This window comes from Acomys minous (assembly GCF_964271855.1).
Source record: "Acomys minous genome assembly, chromosome: 10".
NCBI lineage: Eukaryota > Metazoa > Chordata > Mammalia > Rodentia > Muridae > Acomys > Acomys minous.
In genome coordinates, this window is record NC_140491.1 from 15,792,195 (window position 1) to 15,810,895 (window position 18,701).

The following is an 18,701-nucleotide window of genomic DNA, read 5'->3' on the forward strand; positions in this document are numbered from 1 at the left end:
CATCGCAATGCCTCTTATTTTTCACAGCATTAAATGGATTTTCATGGTTTGGCCTTGAGATGTTATCTCATTTATTTTTAAAATTAAAAATTAAAGCAGAAGATGACACTGTGGGCAGGACACAAGTTAGCTGGGACAAGAGGAAATCTTGACATTTCAAATCTATGTGGATGCCCCAGCATGAGTGCTCACCCCAGAGTGTATGGTTAGGGGTCAGTTATAAATCAGATGTTCACACACCCCCTTTGGATGTTTGTGTACCCAGGAAACAGGCCTCCTTTTCCTATATCAATGGATGCTAAAGAGAGTTGGTAAAGGGACTGTTATTTCTCAGCTGCCCTAAATCTATGCTGGCCCAGACCAAAAAAAAAAAAAAAAAAAAAAGTATGAGCAAAGCTGGTGTGTTAGAAGGATGCAAATTTTCTTTACTTTCTGCTCTAACAGACAAACCCCAAAACCTGAATTTTGGTGAGAGATGAGTCTGGAGAAGTCAGACGGCACCCTAATACCCAACAGGCCAAATATGTAGATTTAGCCACAAACAAAATGCTCCAATGCTGATGGAGACTGTTTTCTGGGTTTCCCTCACATTCTCTGGCTTTCTTCCTGTATTGTGTAGCTCTTGCAAACTTGGTGACTTAAAAGAACAGCCACCATTTGGCTCATGAGTCTGCAGGTAGCTGAAATTGAACTCAGCTGCTCCGCTCCACTTTGCTCAAACATGTGTGGACAGCGGCACGGAAGCTGACTTTTGTCTGGGGCTTGCTTCCCTGTGTGGTCGAATCATCAGGCATCCTGGCTGACCTGGCTTGTTTCCAGGGTGACAGCAGGACAGCGGAGTTTCCATCAGCTGTGAGACCAGTTGAGACCCAGGACCGGAACTTGTCTGGTATTCCTTGTGCCACATTGTGTTGGTAAAAGCAGGCCGCAGGCAGGAATCATCCAGATTCAAACGGTGGGTAAAGAGACTCCACCTCCTTTGTGGAAGAGCTATGAAGTCTTGTGATCGGTTCGCAATCTCCCGCCCCATCCTCAGACTGATGCTTCACGGAACCACCCAGACTGACGAAAATCCGCCTGACCTTAGTCTCACGATTTTTAAATTTTATTTTCTAACTGTTATTCTGGGGTTCTTTCTTCAGGAGGCTCTATGAGAAAGAACCGACTTATTTGAGAAATATACCAGACAATAGGTACCAGAGGTGGGCATATTGGTGGGTTACTCTGAAATAATCCTTATAGTAGAAGTGCTGGGCTTGGCAGCGGTTGCGGGGTGGGAGTGGGGGGCGCATTATAATGCCCATCTTTAACTCTAGTGGTCATAAAAGCCGACTGAAGAACTGGATCCGACCTAGCATACAGACGACTTTTGAAATTTCTAGCAGGAGCCTACAGTCTGTATGTTTTCATTTCCGCAACCTTTTCTCAAAAGCACGCCTTCCTACTGGCCCTGCAGAGGCAATGCAAGACTTGAGCTACCGGAGAGACAGGCATGTGTATTTCTCCATCCCTGGACCTGAACCAGTATTGGAGATGCTGCCACGCTTGGACCACAGTGTATTGAAGATGTGCTTCTCCCAGCATGACTCACCTTCTCAGCTTCCTCAGGAGCAGATTAGAAATGCTAAGGCTGTAGGTCAGTGGCAGCGCACTTGCCAGGCTTGCTGGAGGCCCCGAGTTTCATCTTCAGCCATGGTTTAAAAATAATAATAATAAATCAACGAAAAAGAAATGCAAGTGCTTGGGTCTTCATGCCCCTCTCCAGGCCTATCTGAATTAAACAGTACATATATATGTGTGGTGAATGCTGGGCTGTGAAAGCCTTTGGCCATCTGCACAAGTGAGTGAGGAAGGGCCAGTCAGCCTTTCCTGGATGAAATGTGTTCCATCTCACTTTGGCTTGCCTGGGTCCCCCTGCAGCTGTTGAGCCCTTTGACAGAAGCATCCTACAGCCCTCCTCACCTCTGCCAACCCACTTATCATTTGTTGCAGCTCTTTCTTCTGAACTCTGGACAGGGCACCTGCCCCACTCATTGGTCAGGTCTCCGGGATGACCAGTAGATCCTGCTGAGTGAAGAGCACTTTTAAGCTGGTGTCAAGTCCCCCAACCCCCCTTTCTGAGGAGCTTTTAGAGCTCCCTGACTTAGGTAGAGTGCTGAGGGCTTAGGAATTTAAAAGGAATTGGTGTGAGGGGTCACTGTTCTTGCAGAGTTTCCGATGCACACTCAATTACTAAGGTTGTTATACACACAGCAGCCACACGTGGGAGTACACACACACACACACACACACACACACACACACACACACACACACAGCCAGACAGCAGGTTATTTCTGGAAGCCAAGGACTGCTACAGTGCAGTTTCTTTAAAAAACAAAAAACAGTTGGGAAAAAAAAAGAATATAGTAATCTCCTGTCAGCCAAAATAGCTACTGGCCTGTCAGCTCCCTGGGCTAAAAGGGCCAGTGCAGGAGGCTGGAGACGGAAGAGAAGGTAACGTACATGCCTAGGTCTCTGGAGTCTGGGAGAACAACACCAGGTACACGGCAAACTATTGAACAAGTTGCTTCCTTCCCATGGTGCCTGGTTCACTCTGTGAGCTGAGACACCCCACCCCTTTAGATAATACTTTCCTCTAAGACATTGGTGAGGGCATTTCCAATATCAACCTATGCCAAACAAGTTAGAAACATGTACACAGAAATAAGGAATGTCTTACAGCTCAGTAGGTATTAATGATAGGTAGGAACACAAATTGAGGAAATACGAACATTAAATTAGACTCTGAGAGCCTCCATGCAAGGGAAGGAGAGGTGGGCTGGAAAGATTTTTTTTCCCTCTCCTATCACGTAAAAGAAAGTAGGGAGTAGAGTGGACAGGGTTCAGGCAGGGCTTGCAGTGGTCCCCAGGGAAGGAGAGGGAAGGAGCTGAGTCCCTCCCTTTCAATCAGGTCCCTTTCTGCTACATGTGTGACACTGGGAAGTCCCTGCACCCTCACACATGGTGGTTTTCACTGGATTTAGTGAGGAACGTGGCGAACAGTTAAGCAGGCAGCTCCTCTCGCTCACCTCCTGAGTCACTCATGGGGCTGGGCCACAGCTGACTGCTATGCTGGGAGTGTGCCAGCAAATGAAGCTAATGAGGTATCAGTTTTCAGATGGGGATTTAAATGGGAAGTGAATCTTTCATCTAGAAGAAGTGTAAAAACTCCCATCCTTTTCTGCGTACGCAAATGCAAAGACAACAGGTACCACCTAAAGGGCTGACAGCGCTACCAGTACCTAGCATCATGCAGACCTGTGGATAAAGGATGCTTACACATTTTACTACATGCTGAAGGCCAAACTGGGCAACACAACCTGAAGAGGGAGGGCAGGTAGGGACTTCTTCTATCAAGGCTTACTGTGGTCTGGGTCAGGCAAGCAGGTCACTGGTTAAGGACCAAGAGCTCAGAGGACTACACAGATATGATAGACATCTCACAAGGTCAAGCCAGCCAAAAGTGACATGGTTGGGGGAGGTGCTCTCCAGCCCCAGTCCCCTCCCCAGGATCTACTGGCAGCTGACGGCTTCTGGGAAAGGGAAAAGCATTCTCTTGGTGAAGGTGTAGTCACTGTGCTCCAGTGGATGGGCATGCGTATACAGGCAGCGCTGATAGGACTTAGTGGGTTATCACAACCAACCAGTCAATAGGCATGAAATTAGAAGGTGAGCATGTTGGGAAGATATTGGAAAAGTTAGAGAAGAAAAATGGGAGGGAGATACCATATTTTATTGTATGCATACATAAGTTTTGTAATTTAAAAAAATCACAGACCAATAGGATATCTGGCATTCTTCAGGAAATGTTTTCTTTTGGACAATTGATTATTAACATGGAGAAAAAGGAAATGACAGCTTTAATAGCATATGGATTAAAGACTTCATTGCAGAAAGCCTTAAACAGAAAAATAGAAAAATATGGGAAAATAGAAAATCTTTATGTATTAAAGATACAACATAAGTAGAACTTTACTAAGTTTACAACTTTTCAAACACATAAACTATAACAAAAATTTGGTTTGTGTTGAAAATACACCAAATAATATTTACAAAATGATAACCTTAAGAAAACAAAAGGCTAAGTCACAGGGAGGCATAAAGAATTCAAATTCAGAATAATATATAATAAAAATAACATTTTAAAAATGTATAGCCCTGCTGTGGCATTATGAGACAAGGAACTTCCAAAAGTGCCTTTGCATTCCTTTTCTGTTGGCTGTCTACCACAGCGCATGTAGCCTACCCTTGAGAATAGTTTGTTTCCTCAGTGAGACACCCTTTGAGAAAACTGAATTTTCATTTGCAAGTGGTTATCAACTGGATATAGCTTCTGGGTTAGGGATGAGGGAATATGTCCACTTCCTCTATCAGTTTTAGGAAGCCACCTGGTGCAGGTCCATGCAGACCCTGTGCGAGCGGCCTCAGTCTTATATTCTTCCCACCTCCTCTTTGGAGGGTCCCCTAAACCCTGAGACTTCCCGCTTAGGTCTGCGTGTTCCAAAGTCTGTATTATATTGTCTGGCTGCTTGGCAAGACCCAGCTACTGAAAACAATACCCAAACAACTCACTAAACAACAACAACAACAACAAAGTCAAGCTTGTGCCTCCCTACAGCCTTCACCACTGTGTTCTTGGGTCTTTGGTAGAGGAAGGGACTCTGCATGCTGCCAAAGGAGAAAGATAAACACCAAACCAGCTTACAGATTCTTTAATCTACAATGGTGTACTCTTCAAGATAAGCTAGTACAATGGTGGCAAAAAAGCTTGTGGGAATAACTAACCAATATCTTATATGACTTAAGACTCACTCCATAAAATGAAATGTGTATGTGGTGGTTTCAAAGACCCTCATAGGCTCATAGATTTGAATGCTTACTCACCAGTGAATGGTATTTCTTTAGGAAGCCTGGCCTTGTTGGAGTAGATATGACCGTGTTGGAGGATGTATGCCACTGAGGGTCAGCTTTGAGGTTTCAGTGCTCAAGCCAGCCCTAGTGTCCCTCTCTCTCTCCCTCTCTCTCTCTCTCTCTCTCTCTCTCTCTCTCTCTCTCTCTCTCTCTCTCTCTCTCTGTGGAGAGCTGCAGATAGCAGCGCCCCCTGCTGCTTCCCCGGCGCAATGCGCCCCCTTTTGCACATGCGCAATGAGTAAGCCTTATGTGCATGCCTGAAGGCAGGGCGCGAGGTGTCGTGATTCAAACAAGGCATAGCGTGAGGTGGTGTGATCTGAACAAGGCATAGCGTGAGGTGGCGTGATCCAAATGCACCAACCAGGAGTGACGACGTGGCAGTTTCTGATAGGACAGGCACACTATAAAGGTTCTGTGGGAGCTTTTCCCAGGGTCACTGTAAACAGCTATGCTCCCTGTAATGATGATAATTGACTACCTCCAAACCCGTAAGCATGCAGTAATTAAATGTTTAATTTATAAGAGCTGTTGAGGTCATGGTGTCTCTTTATAGCAATAGAAACCTTAACCCAAAAGTTGGTACCAGGACTTAGGTATTGTTGTGATAGGCCTGACCTTGTTTTTTTGGAGGAATGTAGACTTTGAGACTTTAGACTAGAAAAGTGATTAGACACTTTAAGTGGGGCTTAAAGGGTCATCCTAGTAGGATCCTGAAAACAGTGGTGCCAACAGCAATTTGAACTGCGGGGGCCTGGCTCAAGAGGTTTCAAAAGAGATGAATATTAGCTTGTGATCTAGAGAACATTCTTGTGATATGGTGATCTTGTGATATTTTGAAGAGTGTGGCTGCCTTCTGCCCTTGTCCAAAAAAGCCTGCATGAGGTTAAATTGAAGAGTTATGGATTAACAGCTTTGGCAGATGAGATTTCCAGATAGCCTAGCATTGACTTGGGTATTACTGGCCACTCTTACCCAGCTCTAAAATAAAAAGGAGCAAGCTGAGCAAGGAATATAAAATGCACAGTTTGTGGAGAAAAAGGGCACAGGAAGTCCTGTGCTCAAGGAGATAAAGAGATTAAAGAAAAAGCCTAATGCTAAATGGAACTGTAGGAATAGTAACCTTGGGCCAACATTCTACCCAGCCAAATTTCCAAATTGTGAAAAGAAATTAAAGAAAAGCATAGGGCCCAGTGTGGTGGCACACACCTTAAAAGCCAGCACTCCAGAGTCAGAGGCAGATGAATCTCTGAGTTCAAGGATAGCCTGCTCTACAGATTGAGTTCCAGAACAACCAAGCTTAGGCAGTTAAGGAAGCCATCAAAACTAGAAAGCTGGTAAAAATGTAGTTGAACAAGGAGGTTATGTTCCAGCACCCAAAACCAGCAGAATTTGGCAGCTTCAGCTATGTAGTTTTGGCTTTAGAGTCAAGAATACAAGAAAGGGGTTATGAAATCTCCATCCATGACTAAGGAGAGCCACTGAGTCCAGGCATGTGTCATGTATGTCCCTGCATGGAGTCCTAGACCACTGTATGAAGTGGTGAATGGTAAGTTTGGATTTCTTTGGAGACCCCAGGAAGTTGGAGATGCCAATGTCATGGGATATGTGCTGTATCCCATGTGTGCAAACAGGGAGCGGGGCCAGCTCAAAGGACAGAAGTGTATTATAGTCAACAAAGATGAAAGGGTTTGGAGATCTGGAGAGCACTTTGACATCAGGCATGGAGATGCAGAGTTTGGGGGTTGCCCAGCTGGTTTGCAGTGTTGCTTTGACCCAGTATTTCCTCCCTTTGGAACAGGTAGGTAGCTGTGCCATTATATGTTGGAAGCACATGATCTACTTACAATTAAGAGATTACTATGAGTCTCAAAAAAGACCTTGAATTTTAAACAGAGTTAAGACTGTTAAAGACTACAGTAGCCTTTGAAATTGGACTGAATGCATTTTTGCACCATGATATGGCTACAGCTTATGGTGGAATATGGTGGTTTGAATAGAAATTACGCTCCCCATAAGCTCATAGATTTGAATGCTTAATCACCAGAGAATGACACTGTTAAGAGATGTGACCTTGATGGAGTAGGGTGGTCTTGCTGAAGGAAGCATGTCTTGTGCGTGGGCCAGGCCCAGTGTCTTTCTCCCTGAGCCATGTGTAGAACTCTCAGCTCCTTCCCCAGCACCATGTTTCCCTGGGTTGCCATGCTTCCCACCATGATGATGATGATGGACTAAACCTCAGAACCTGTAAGCTAGCCCCAGCTAAATGCTTTCCTTTATAAGAGTTGCCAGGGTCACGTGTCTCTTCATAAAGATAGAACACCGACTAAGGCACCATTTGACACTGTTTAGGTGACCAAGAGCCTGAGACTAGGTAGCTCAGTGACTGAGGGTAAAACCAAATACACCTGTTCTATTAAAAGAGCATATCAGTAAAATGGCTCCTAATAATATTCTGCTGTAATCATAGATCAGCGCCACGCTAACCATAGAAGCTTCTGGGGGGGGGGGCAGCAAAATGCAGAAAATTTTTTCTACTTTAACAAGAAAAAGATAAAAAGATTAGTCAGAAAGAGCGACATGATTGAGATCACTTTCTGAAGTAGGCATATCAAGGACTAAAAATCATATGAAGAGATACTTAACCTCACTAAGAATAAGGAAAATGCAAACTAAAGCCAAAATTAGATGCTATTCATAGCCTCAGGTGAGCAAAAACCTAAAGGCCTGGAAGGAGCAAGTTTGGATCAGGTTGGATGCAATGGGATCCTTTATCCACCAGCACTGGAAATGAACATCCATAAACCACTCAGGAGAAAAACTAGGGATCATCCGTTCTGACTGTCAATCAGAATAAAATTGCTGTGTTAAGTTGTAGCTGAACTCACATGTGCACAGGCAAATGCGTGCACTCACAGGTACATATGTTTCTGATATATTCAGGTCAACATGCATATACAAATAATACACCTATATACAGATATGCATGCATGCCTATCAAGAATCATGAAAAATAATCATAGAAGCTTATTTATTACAGAAAATATTGAAAATTCTCAATCTGCATCCAGAGGAAAAATAAAATGTGCTATGCCTGTAAGGGAATCCCATATAGCAAAGAAAAAGAATACACCAGCGCTCCGTGAATCAATATCAATTAATCCCATAAGCACAGTATTGATCAGATGAAAGCAATTTACAAGTGAGCATTTGCAGTATGATAGCCCCATAGATGTTCAATACATGCAAGGAAGAGAAAAGAGAAGGGGAGACGAGAAATAACACAAGTAAATGACCAGGCCCTGAACACGCAGGGGCTGAAGAGATGGTTCAGGGGCGTGTGGTGGGACATTACTTCAAATCCCAGTGCCCATACTAAAAGCCAGGTGCAGCCACATACCTGTAATCCAAGCACAGGACAGAGCAGAACAGTTTTCTTCTGGCCTCTGCACCCACACCTGGGCATATGTACCCACATACACAGATGCTCATACCTATCTCTCTCTGTCTCTCTGTCTCTCTGTCTCTCTCTGTCTCTCTGTCTCTGTCTCTGTCTCTCTCTCTCTCTCTCTCTCTCTATATATATATATATATATATATATATATATATATATATATATATCACACACACACACACACACACACACACACACACACACACACACACACACAAAACACACACCTAAAATTCAGGATAATATGTGCTGCTGAGATGTAAAGCAGAACAGTTTGCATTTCTACATGTAGAAGTGTAGAAGGGCTGTGTTGGTGGTGAATTACTTTTGAAGCTGAGTAGTGGGGTATTTGCTACATGGTCCTTTGTCCTCTTCTTCTGTGTCATAACCACAGAACTGATCAACAGCAGCTGTGTCGCTGGTTACTGGCTCAGAAGTGGGTCCTTCAGGAACGAACTATCCCATCATAGTAACCCCATTTTCTTTTTGACCTGCCTTCTCCTGCGCCCCCCTTATATATGAGGAATAGACAATTTTTGCATCTAATATAGTCATTTGTAGCAGAAGAGTGTGGTTCTGAGAAGCTTTTTTAGGGGCAGGGAAGGTTCCAATATCTTCAGCCTCTTCCTTCTTCCTTGTAGCACTAGAATTGACGTGTGGGGTCTGCCATGGTGGCAGCCACCCTGCACACAAGGACACAGAATGGTAGAAAGGAGGACAGCCAGAAGACAGCACTGCGCCATGGAAGCATCTAGGATCTTCAGCTTCTTATTAGTTCAGTGTTAATATCCTAATATTTCAGGCTACTGGAGGTCTGGCTTTCTATTGTGGTCCAAAATCCCCCCACGTTACAGCTATTGCCACACTTAGCCACACGTTCCACCCAATGACTATGTGTTGGTGTCTGGGTCCTCAGTAGTTGATGTGGTTTGTGATGCATCATTAAAAAAAAAAAAAAAACAAAGAACTGCCTTAGGATGAGTGGTGCCTGTATCTCAGAGGACCCACAACCCTTTCCTATCTCAGAGGAAAGGTTTCAATGGCCTTCCCACACACGAACTCTAAAAAAATTAAACCTTCAGATCTTGATTAGCAAAGAATCAGCCACAGCCACATTTACTACTGATTTTCTGTGTTTGGAAAAATTATATTTTAGCTTACTAGCTCATTTGAATACTGTTTTTCTTCCATCCCCAAGTCTTAACCAGTTGTAAATGACAATTGCTAAGAATATATTTGTGGGGGAAAAATAATATATAGGGTATTCCTCAGCTCTTGCAAGATGATTGTTTTCTCGGGACATTGAACTACAGAATTGCAGGCAGCCTTTATGATCAGGCAGAGACCCCTTTGTGCTGGGTCCTACAAAAACATATGCATCACAGGAACCAAATAGACTTAAACACTTGCCCTAATGTCCCACTCTGTGAAAGCTTGTCATCAGAGCAGAACAGGGTCCCATAAATATTCTTCCGGTATTCTGAAAGACTTCTTCCAGTTTTGTTTGGTTGGTTGGTTTTGGGTTTTGTTTGTTTGTTTGTTTGTTTGTTTGTTTTTAAGCAGCTGTTGTGTGTGTATGTGGTGGGGGTCAGAGATGAAGAAAAGGCAGGTAAGATCCATGATTAGAATACACTCCAGGCTGTGATAGACATCGCCAGAGGGCTGGGAACACTAATTGGTGCAGGTGTAGAGAAGAACAGCCCTCAGCTGAGAGAAGATTCCAGCTGAAACAAGCTTCGGCTGAGCCTGGAAGCCAATTTGAAGCAGATCTTCATCTGAAGAGGGTCTTTTGAAAGTTATTAATGCAAACATAAGTGAGTTGTCTGGGTGTGCTTCATTTTACATTTATTCTTCCTTGAGTATGTGCATGCTTTGGCTTTATGTACATCATCTAGTTCAAATTTAAAACAGTCACAGGAACAGGGATGGTTATTGTTTTCATTTTAGAGAAAAGTTGTTTTGGGGGCTGGAGAGATGGCTCCATGGTTAAGAACACTGACTGCTCTTCCAGATGATCTCGGTTCAATTCCTAGCAAGCACATGGAGTCCACAACTGTCTGTAACTCCAGTTCCAGGGGATCTGGCACGCACACACACACACACACACACACACACACACACACATGCAAAACACCAGTGCACATAAAATAAAAATAATTTTTTTAAAAGAAGAAAATAAGACGTATTTAGAAGGTGCATCTTTGGATCATAGAAGCCATAGAGAAGAGGCTCCCACTCACGGAGACTTGGACTTAACTCTTCTTTGAGTTTGGCAAATGCCACCTCAGAGTTCTGGAGCTAAAGAAGCCTCGTGCACAAAGTGGCTGTTCACCACACCTCAACTACTGCTGCCCAGATGCAGGTAATTCCAACTAAGATGCAACACAGTGTTTGAAAAATAAAATGTCTTTTAGGTGTAGCTAGGCTGGCCTGACATGTGATTAGCAAGGAAGAAGGTGATATGCAAGGCCTGATTTGAGATGTGGGAGGTGCTGGAACCTGGCCTAAAATTTTTATGGCACATATTGTATCATACCGTAGCACATCAGTACAGCCTGACATCTTCTGGTGGACGGCAGGAGAGGGAGATGTACTCTTTCTATTGATTGCTGTCACTGGGTGCTTGTCCCAGGTCCTCCAAGGATCTGGAATCCTCTGACTTTCATCTTAGGAGACTGACTCTTGACTCATAGATTTGTTTGTCTGCCTTAGGGTAGACTCATAACTTTCTTTTATCCCAGTTTCCTCCCAGTGTGTTATGACTCCAGTGTCCCGAAGATGCTGTGGATGGGTCCCCCATACCTGATTGTGTGTTCCCTGGCCCATCAAAATGCACCTGCTTTCTTTTCTCCCGAGGTCCTCATAGCTTCATCAATCACGCTACTGCTGGCATCTGATCATTATACATTGTATGTATATGTGTACTGAAGTATCACACTACACACCATAAATATGTACAGTTCGGGCTGGGGAGATTTCTCAGCTGGTATTCACAGCAAAGCAGGAGAACCTGAGATTAATAGCCAGGACCTAATGGGTGTGTGTTGGTACATGCTTGCAATCTGAACACCAAGAAGTGGAATCAGATGGCTCCCTGGGCCTCAGGCCCCCACCCAGCTCAGCCTCATCAGCTGTCTCAGAAAGCAAAGTGGACCGCGGTTCACTTCTGGCCTCCACACTTATGCACGTGAACCTTTAAAATCATGTGCACAGGCAAAGTAGTTAGTGAATACAACTAGCATGTGCCAAAAATAATTAAGAAAATTAAAAACAGGAATGAAAAACGAGCCCCAGTAACCTTCAGTTCTGTAACTTAAAGTATAATGGGAAGGAGATGAGGAGGAGGAAAAGAGCACAGTACATGGGCTCTTTTCAGAGTGTTAGAGGTAACATCAGTAGCAATCCCTGTCATGGCTTCCTAAGACCTCACTGCCTGAGTATCTGTGAATGGGACAGAGCAGGGCCCCATGGCAACAGCCCTTATCATCTTCTCACGTGCGCCCTGGGCTCTCAGAGTTCAGAAAAAAATGTGGTGAAGGGACACATCCTACGATAGTCACATCCTGTGAGGATTTGGAAAGGAGCTGGCTCCCTAGTGCTATAGCCAGAGAAGAGCACCCAGGACAGGAAATGACAGTTGTCTGGGAAGGCAAAGAGAGCAATGCATATTAGTGACAAAAGCATTAATTTATTTTCTTCCTTTGTCTGGTTTTGAGATGGGATATTGTACAGTCCTAGAAGCCATGATCCTTCTGCCTCAGTTTCCTAAGTTCTGGACTTGTAGGTGTGCATCACCACACCTAGCTAAGGAAGTACTAATTCATATTGACACTTTATCTAGTCTATGGCTGGGTCTGACCTGTCTAGCTTATCAATTTGCTCAGCTTGACAGGAAATCTATCCTTCCATGGCTATGGCTAGTTCCAATGGGCCTGAGGATTTGTTCCTGTTTTAATTTTGCTAAAGTGAAACATGGGTCCTCTGCAGACTTCCTGAGCTGGTCTTGAGAGATCGCCAATATTCAGCACCCAGGAGGAGGACCTGGGTGCTCTTTCAAAGAGTCCTTGTCCAAGAGATACTCAACTTTCTATCATTAATTTTGGAATGCGTGTGGATTAGGCTTAAAAGCGTCTCTCTATCTCTACTAAACATGTTAACCTTTGTCTTCATGCACAAAAACAGTATTTGTGGGACAAGGAGCAAAGAAACTAACCCCATTAAATAGTCCTGTAAACTTGCTGTAGTTGTCAAGAGAGACTTTGCTGTTTACTAGTGGTGAGACCTAATCTGTGGCCACACTTAGCAATTGATTGTATTCAATAGTTACCATAGTATTGAACAGCTACTATGGCCACATTGTTTTCATGGGAAACAACTATGCTAGTGTCTGCTTGTTTGTTTATTTGTTGGTGACAGAAATCCGCTGTGTAGCTGTTTCCTTCAAAGTATAGCACTCCCCGTTGGAGGAAAGAGGGAGGCTTGTCTAATGCACAAGATGGTGACAAGACTCAAGAAGCTTGTGGAATGTACGAGACTCCTAAGGCCAGTACCTGAGATTCCATAAGCAGTAAAACAAGTGCTGGGACAGAGGGAACTCCAGTGGTGTAGCTGCCTGCATGTTGCACACAGGGAACGCCAGCAATGCAGCTTTTCTGAATTGTCATGAGTTTTGTGGGGGTTTTTGGTGATGCAGTTGCTCCTATAAGTAAATTCTCACTCATCACTCTGAAAGTAACCCCAATAAATTCGTCGGTTCACTAAGCTGGAAGTAAATAGAATTGTTTCTTTGATGTGCATTGCCCTCTGGAGCTGAGAGAAATAGAAACAACGTTCCAAGGAAAAAGAACGCATAGGACTGAGCCCATCCTGGGCATGCCCAGTGAATCTTCTACAGTTGCTCTCTTTTGTTTTGTTTTATAAAATCATTGTTTATTGATAGATTTGAGGTACATTACAGGTTTCCAAACAGAGGACAGTGGACACACCAGCATAAAAATGAGAAAGCTATGTACAAACAACCTGAAATCATTACTGACAATATTTTATAGCAGTAGGGTTTCAACACTAGGAATTTGTTATTATTTATTTCCTCAAAGTCACTATTTATTTCCTCTTTGTCTATATTGCCATGCATTTACTCATGCATCAAAAGTCAAAAGTAAAATCATCAAGATTGGGAAGCAGTGAAGTACTCCATAAATATTAGGAGAATATTAGGCAAGCTTGCAAAATGTATCCCAATCGCCCCTATGTACAATCTCATTTCTAGTCATTTTTTTTTCAGTAATGATCAGTGAACAAGAACAGGTTCACATGACTATATAGTAGGGTGTCAGGGCTCAACACATATTTATATAGACTATAGGTAAAAACATGTTTCCTAAGACATAGCTAATGCTTAGAGAAATTAAATAAAAATCCCCAAACAGCAAACGACTGAAGACAACTGAGAAACATTTTCCATGGTTTACTCGTCATGAAAAAACAATTGTTCAATTCATCTATCAATACAGAGACAAGTAAGACAGTGGACAGGCTGGATGCATACATCACTGTTTCCTTCCCATTGCTTTAGCTCATGCACAACCAACCAAAAAAAATGGTTTTTTTTATGCCAATGACAAGAACAAAACTGTCTGAACACATTCACAGAAAGTGACACCCGAGTACACTGTAAAGCAGGAGATGTCATCAGTCCTGTCCAAAGGCTCTTCTCCATGTCTTGTAGGAGGTGAGTCAGCGTCATTGGACGTGTCGTGACTTGAATCAACAACTCCAGCACACGCACTCTCAGTAGAGACTAGGACATTTCCCATGGAGCTTCTCTTATAATAAGCTCTGTCAAACAAATGGCTCTTTTACATCTTGTACATGCAGTCCTTGTTTAGCTGGGCTGTGCACTTTGAAATACTGACTGGATTTCCCTCCTAGTGCGCTGTGAATTCCTTCATTGCCACATTCTCATAGTCTGGATGTCTGCTCAGCTTTGTCTTCATTCTTGCCCGACCTCCTCCTCTGTTCCCTTCTCCTGTCACAACCTGTCTCACCAACTACTGCTTCGGGAGGCGGGTCAATAGGAGCACAAACCAGAAACCCGGGACCTGGATTTCTAACCTGCACTTTCTCATGAACTCACAGTGAAAAGAACAAGTCAGAGGAGTCCACTAAATTAGATTCTTATTTCTTTCCCACCCTTTCTGACATTTCTGGTCCTCCTGGACCAGTTGAAGCTTTTTATCCACATAAGTACTTTTCTAGATGGCATTTATCTACTGTAATCTAATGTAGCTACACCAGAATAAGTGCCTCTAGGTCATCCTTTCTTAATGTGGCCTTTCCCTGTGGTATGACCATATCTGCAATAGCTTGGTCCCTAGCGTGTGCTGTCATTCAGTCCCTGACACTCCTAGCACCTCCTAGAGGCTGCTAGAGAGTCACCTCTCCATCAGGGGTGTCTACTGCATGCCTGAACTCTGGTGCGTCTTGCACTCGTGTTAACCCATAAACACAGATGCACTGTGCATGAGAAAATTCTTTTCCAATTTGGGACTAGCTGACCTCCAGGTCCTCCTCGGGCCCCTGTTGCTAGGCACGGCTTCCAAGAAGAGCGGTTAGGAATCATAGCTACATGCCACATGCAGCTAGTATTTGTACTATGTCAAAGGGAACAGGGGCATGCCAAGTGTTATCAGAATGGAGCACAAACTGAGTAGCCAGTCTACTCTTCTGTACTGATGAGCCATTGTAAAGACTATCAGTCCATGAAGGAGATGGTGGCTCCAGAGACAATGGGCCAGACACGTTAAATAGAGGACAAGATGAGGGGACCCTGATGTTGAGCAATTTTATTTCCTCTGTCCCTCTGCTTTGGAAGCTATAAATGTGCAAGTATCATTGCTTTCCTGCTTTCCCCCTTCTGAATAAAAGAATGGACACTTGACCCAGGTTGGCCATTCAGAAATTCTTCCATGGAATTTCGAATTAAAGTTGAATAAAGAAAGTCAGTGTTTGGCTGTCTGGGCCACGTCAACAGGTGAGATTTACCAGGCAGAAGGAACAAACAGACACAGAACAAAGCCAGTACAAAACAAAATGAAAAATTTAATCGTAAGCGAGAAGGATGCAGTAGGGGCATCTGTGTGTGTGCACATGTGCTCCTACATGTAGGAGATAAAAGATACAGCAGTGCTTCCTGGATCCTAGTTTGGCCACATATCTAGCCCTGTGATACTGTCAAGTAGATTAGGCTAGCTTCTATAACCTGCAAGCAAAAGAGCTCCTTCCAATAGGGCACTCTACCAGTCTATTTAGGTATGAGCTTAGCCACTTCTTCCCATGCTTCCAGTTGGCCTTACATCCACTCATTCATTCAAGAAAGATATAAAGTTCCACCAGGCACTGGGCACCTTTCGTGGCTCTTTAGAGATACAGAAAGGCAGTGCAAACACAACGACTGGCCTCAAGAAGCCGACAGTCCAAGCAAGAGTGATAGTATGTTGATCTCCTCTGGCCAGCAATTTGGGAAATAATACAAACATTTTTATGCATGCATGAAAGCACAAATGTCATACACTCCCCACACTCCGCTGTGCAGAACTGTCACACTTCCCATTTCCCTGTAACCAGTGTTTACTTTCAAAGACTCCATTCACCACTGAAGATGAGAGGAAACAATCCTGTGTGTTCAAGGTCACCCTGTGGCTGCACGAAGTGAACTCCAGCAACTCAACAGAGCTCCTCACCTTCCCAGGCACAGAGTCCAGCCACAGGCCTCACAACACCAGATCCTCCTGTGATGACGTCTGTAGGAACTAAATGTATATGTAGCCAAGTCGGCGTCCTCTCATCAATCTCCCCAACATTACTGATGGGGCAAAAGGTCCTCACAACTCTGCAATGCAGTAGCCCACCTTCCTGCACACCAGGAGAGAAATGGAGTCACCCCCAGTCAGTTACAATTTGCCATAGTTTTCTCCACTCCATGGTGGCAGAATTCAAAGGTGCAACAGACACTTCTGGGTCCCCAAAAGCCTAAAATACTCACTATCTGGTCCTTTACTGAGAGAGCTTGTGAAATGTTGGCCCGGACACTTTGGCTGCCACTTCTGCTAGATGCTTCAGTGCAGCAGATACTCTTTTCCTTAGCATAAGAGCAAAGCTAAGACTTTCCAACTTCCTGTGGTTTCTATGAACCTGTGGACATTTGTCCATGTCCCAAGATGCCCAAGCATCATTGCCTCAACCCTCATGACATCATCTCTGCCTGTCTTCTCCTATCAAGAAGCCACGAGATCTTTGCTATCTTTATTGCATCTTTGGACAGAAAATTTGATCATGTGTCAATTTTGTGCAACTCTTACTCGTTTCACTTAGCTATTGATATTGGCAAATGACCCCAAGACTTGGTCCCTCAGAAAAGCAAAGATTAATCATCTCACCCTTTCACCGGCCAGCAATCTTGTATGCCTCAGTACGGTGCCTTGGCTCAGTGCCTCTCCTGAGGTTTCAGTCAATCTATTGGTTCTTGAGGCTGGATTTAGAGACCCCTTCCCCTAGGGCATGTCTCCAAGGCTCTGCTGAAAGCTCACACCAATCTTCCTTCCACAGCGCTGCCTTTTGATTTGGCAGCTAACTTCTATCAGAGTCAACAACCCAAGGGAGTGTATAACACTTCATAAAAGAAAAGCCATGATATTTTCATACTCCTATTTCATCATTTAATTGTGCTAAATGATAGGCTTCGTTATGACACACTATCATGCATGGATATGATTGCCTTGACCAAATCCCCCACTGCCCACAAGCATCCCTACCACTCACAACTCAATCTTGAAAAGATATCTCATCTCTTCCATCATATTCTGTATGTGAGAAGTCAGTAAGCACAGCCCATATTCAGTGGAAGAGGAATTAAACTGCTTCTGGAAAGAAAGAAAAGGAATGGGAGGTTCTGTTTCAGACCACCAGGACCCATTACATAAATAAGACCTGGCATAAACCCCCGGCTCCAAACACCTTGAATAGAACAACAGCAAATCTCTTGTAGGAGAAATCCTAAGCTAAGCTACCAAACAAACAAACAAAGCAAAAAAAATGTATTTACAACTTTCTTCAAAAAAACTCATTCAGAAACTTTTGGGAACCACAAATCATCTGTGTGGGGGGAGGTGGTGTGTTCATGTACATATGGAGGACAGGAGACAATTTATGATGTCATTTGTCAAGTGTAGTCCACCTTGGTTCTTGGGACAGGGCATCTCACTGGCTTGGAGCTTACCAAATAAATAGTCTAGGTTGACTGGCCAATAAACACCAAATATCCACCTGCTTCTACATCCCCTGTGCTGCGAGTACCAAAGTGTGCCGTCCTGTCTGGTTTTGTTTTTTAAACATGACTTCTGAGGCTCAAGCTCAGATACTCCTGCTTGACTGGCTATTTCCCTGTGCACCAGTTAGCATTTTTAGAATCCCTCATCTCTGTCTTCTCTGAAGCAATAGATATTTTGGGGTGTCGAAGATCAGGGAAAAAGCCATTGGTTATCTTCTAATTGTATTTCACCATATTTACTTGTGTCTGAAATCTGTCTGTTCAAAGAACCAAGCAGATAAGATGAGACAAATGGATGCAGACAGGCACCACACAGTATCATCCATCCTCCACAGCTCTTAGCCAATGACTCATGGACCAAACATGAGCATCGCATGGAAAAGGGAACAAAGTCCTCCAGAGACAGACTGTGGAAAGTATACAGTGAAGTCACAGTTGCTGCTCACAGGGAGCCATGCCTTAAGGATGTCATTTTCTTTTCTTTGGCTACTCCAAACCCTTGCTCTATCTCACAACAGCAAATCCATGACGTTTAACTAAGATTCCAACTCCCACGATGATTTCAAAGATTAAAAGCATTATTGTTATTTCCTTATTGTAAGAATAAGCAACAATAAAAATAGCAGCTGCTGCTTCCTATGTCTGTGTTATCTGTTGCTTTATTGCATACCTTAAGTTCATTACCTCATTTAACTGTTATCCTGAAGACTCTGCTAGAAAATAGTGATATGGTTTTCTTTCTTCTGTTTGCTTTTAGATAAAGGGGGAAAAAAAGCAAGCTTAGATAAAAAGAATTCCCTGAGTCACAGAGCTATAAAATGGTGGAGTCAGAATTTAAAACTGCAATCTACCTGAGCCTTGAGAACACTGTCTTCGCAGAATTATCATAGAAAATAAGCCTGGTAAATAAATCTTCTCTCTATGAAGGTTTATGGGGTAAATGCTGTTTTCTTATTAAAGTAAAGATA

At 43.6% G+C, this 18,701-nt stretch overlaps 2 long non-coding RNA genes across 2 annotated transcripts in view; both read left to right on the plus strand.

Moving 5' to 3' along the window:
- LOC311607716 overlaps positions 1-18,701 on the plus strand; it is a 612,504-nt gene that overhangs the window by 116,249 nt on the left and 477,554 nt on the right. The window lies entirely within an intron of this gene.
- On the plus strand, positions 796-1,689 carry LOC311607394. The gene is made up of 3 exons (XR_014782580.1): positions 796-955; positions 1,143-1,202; positions 1,317-1,689. It is a non-coding gene; the product is annotated as an uncharacterized lncRNA (long non-coding RNA).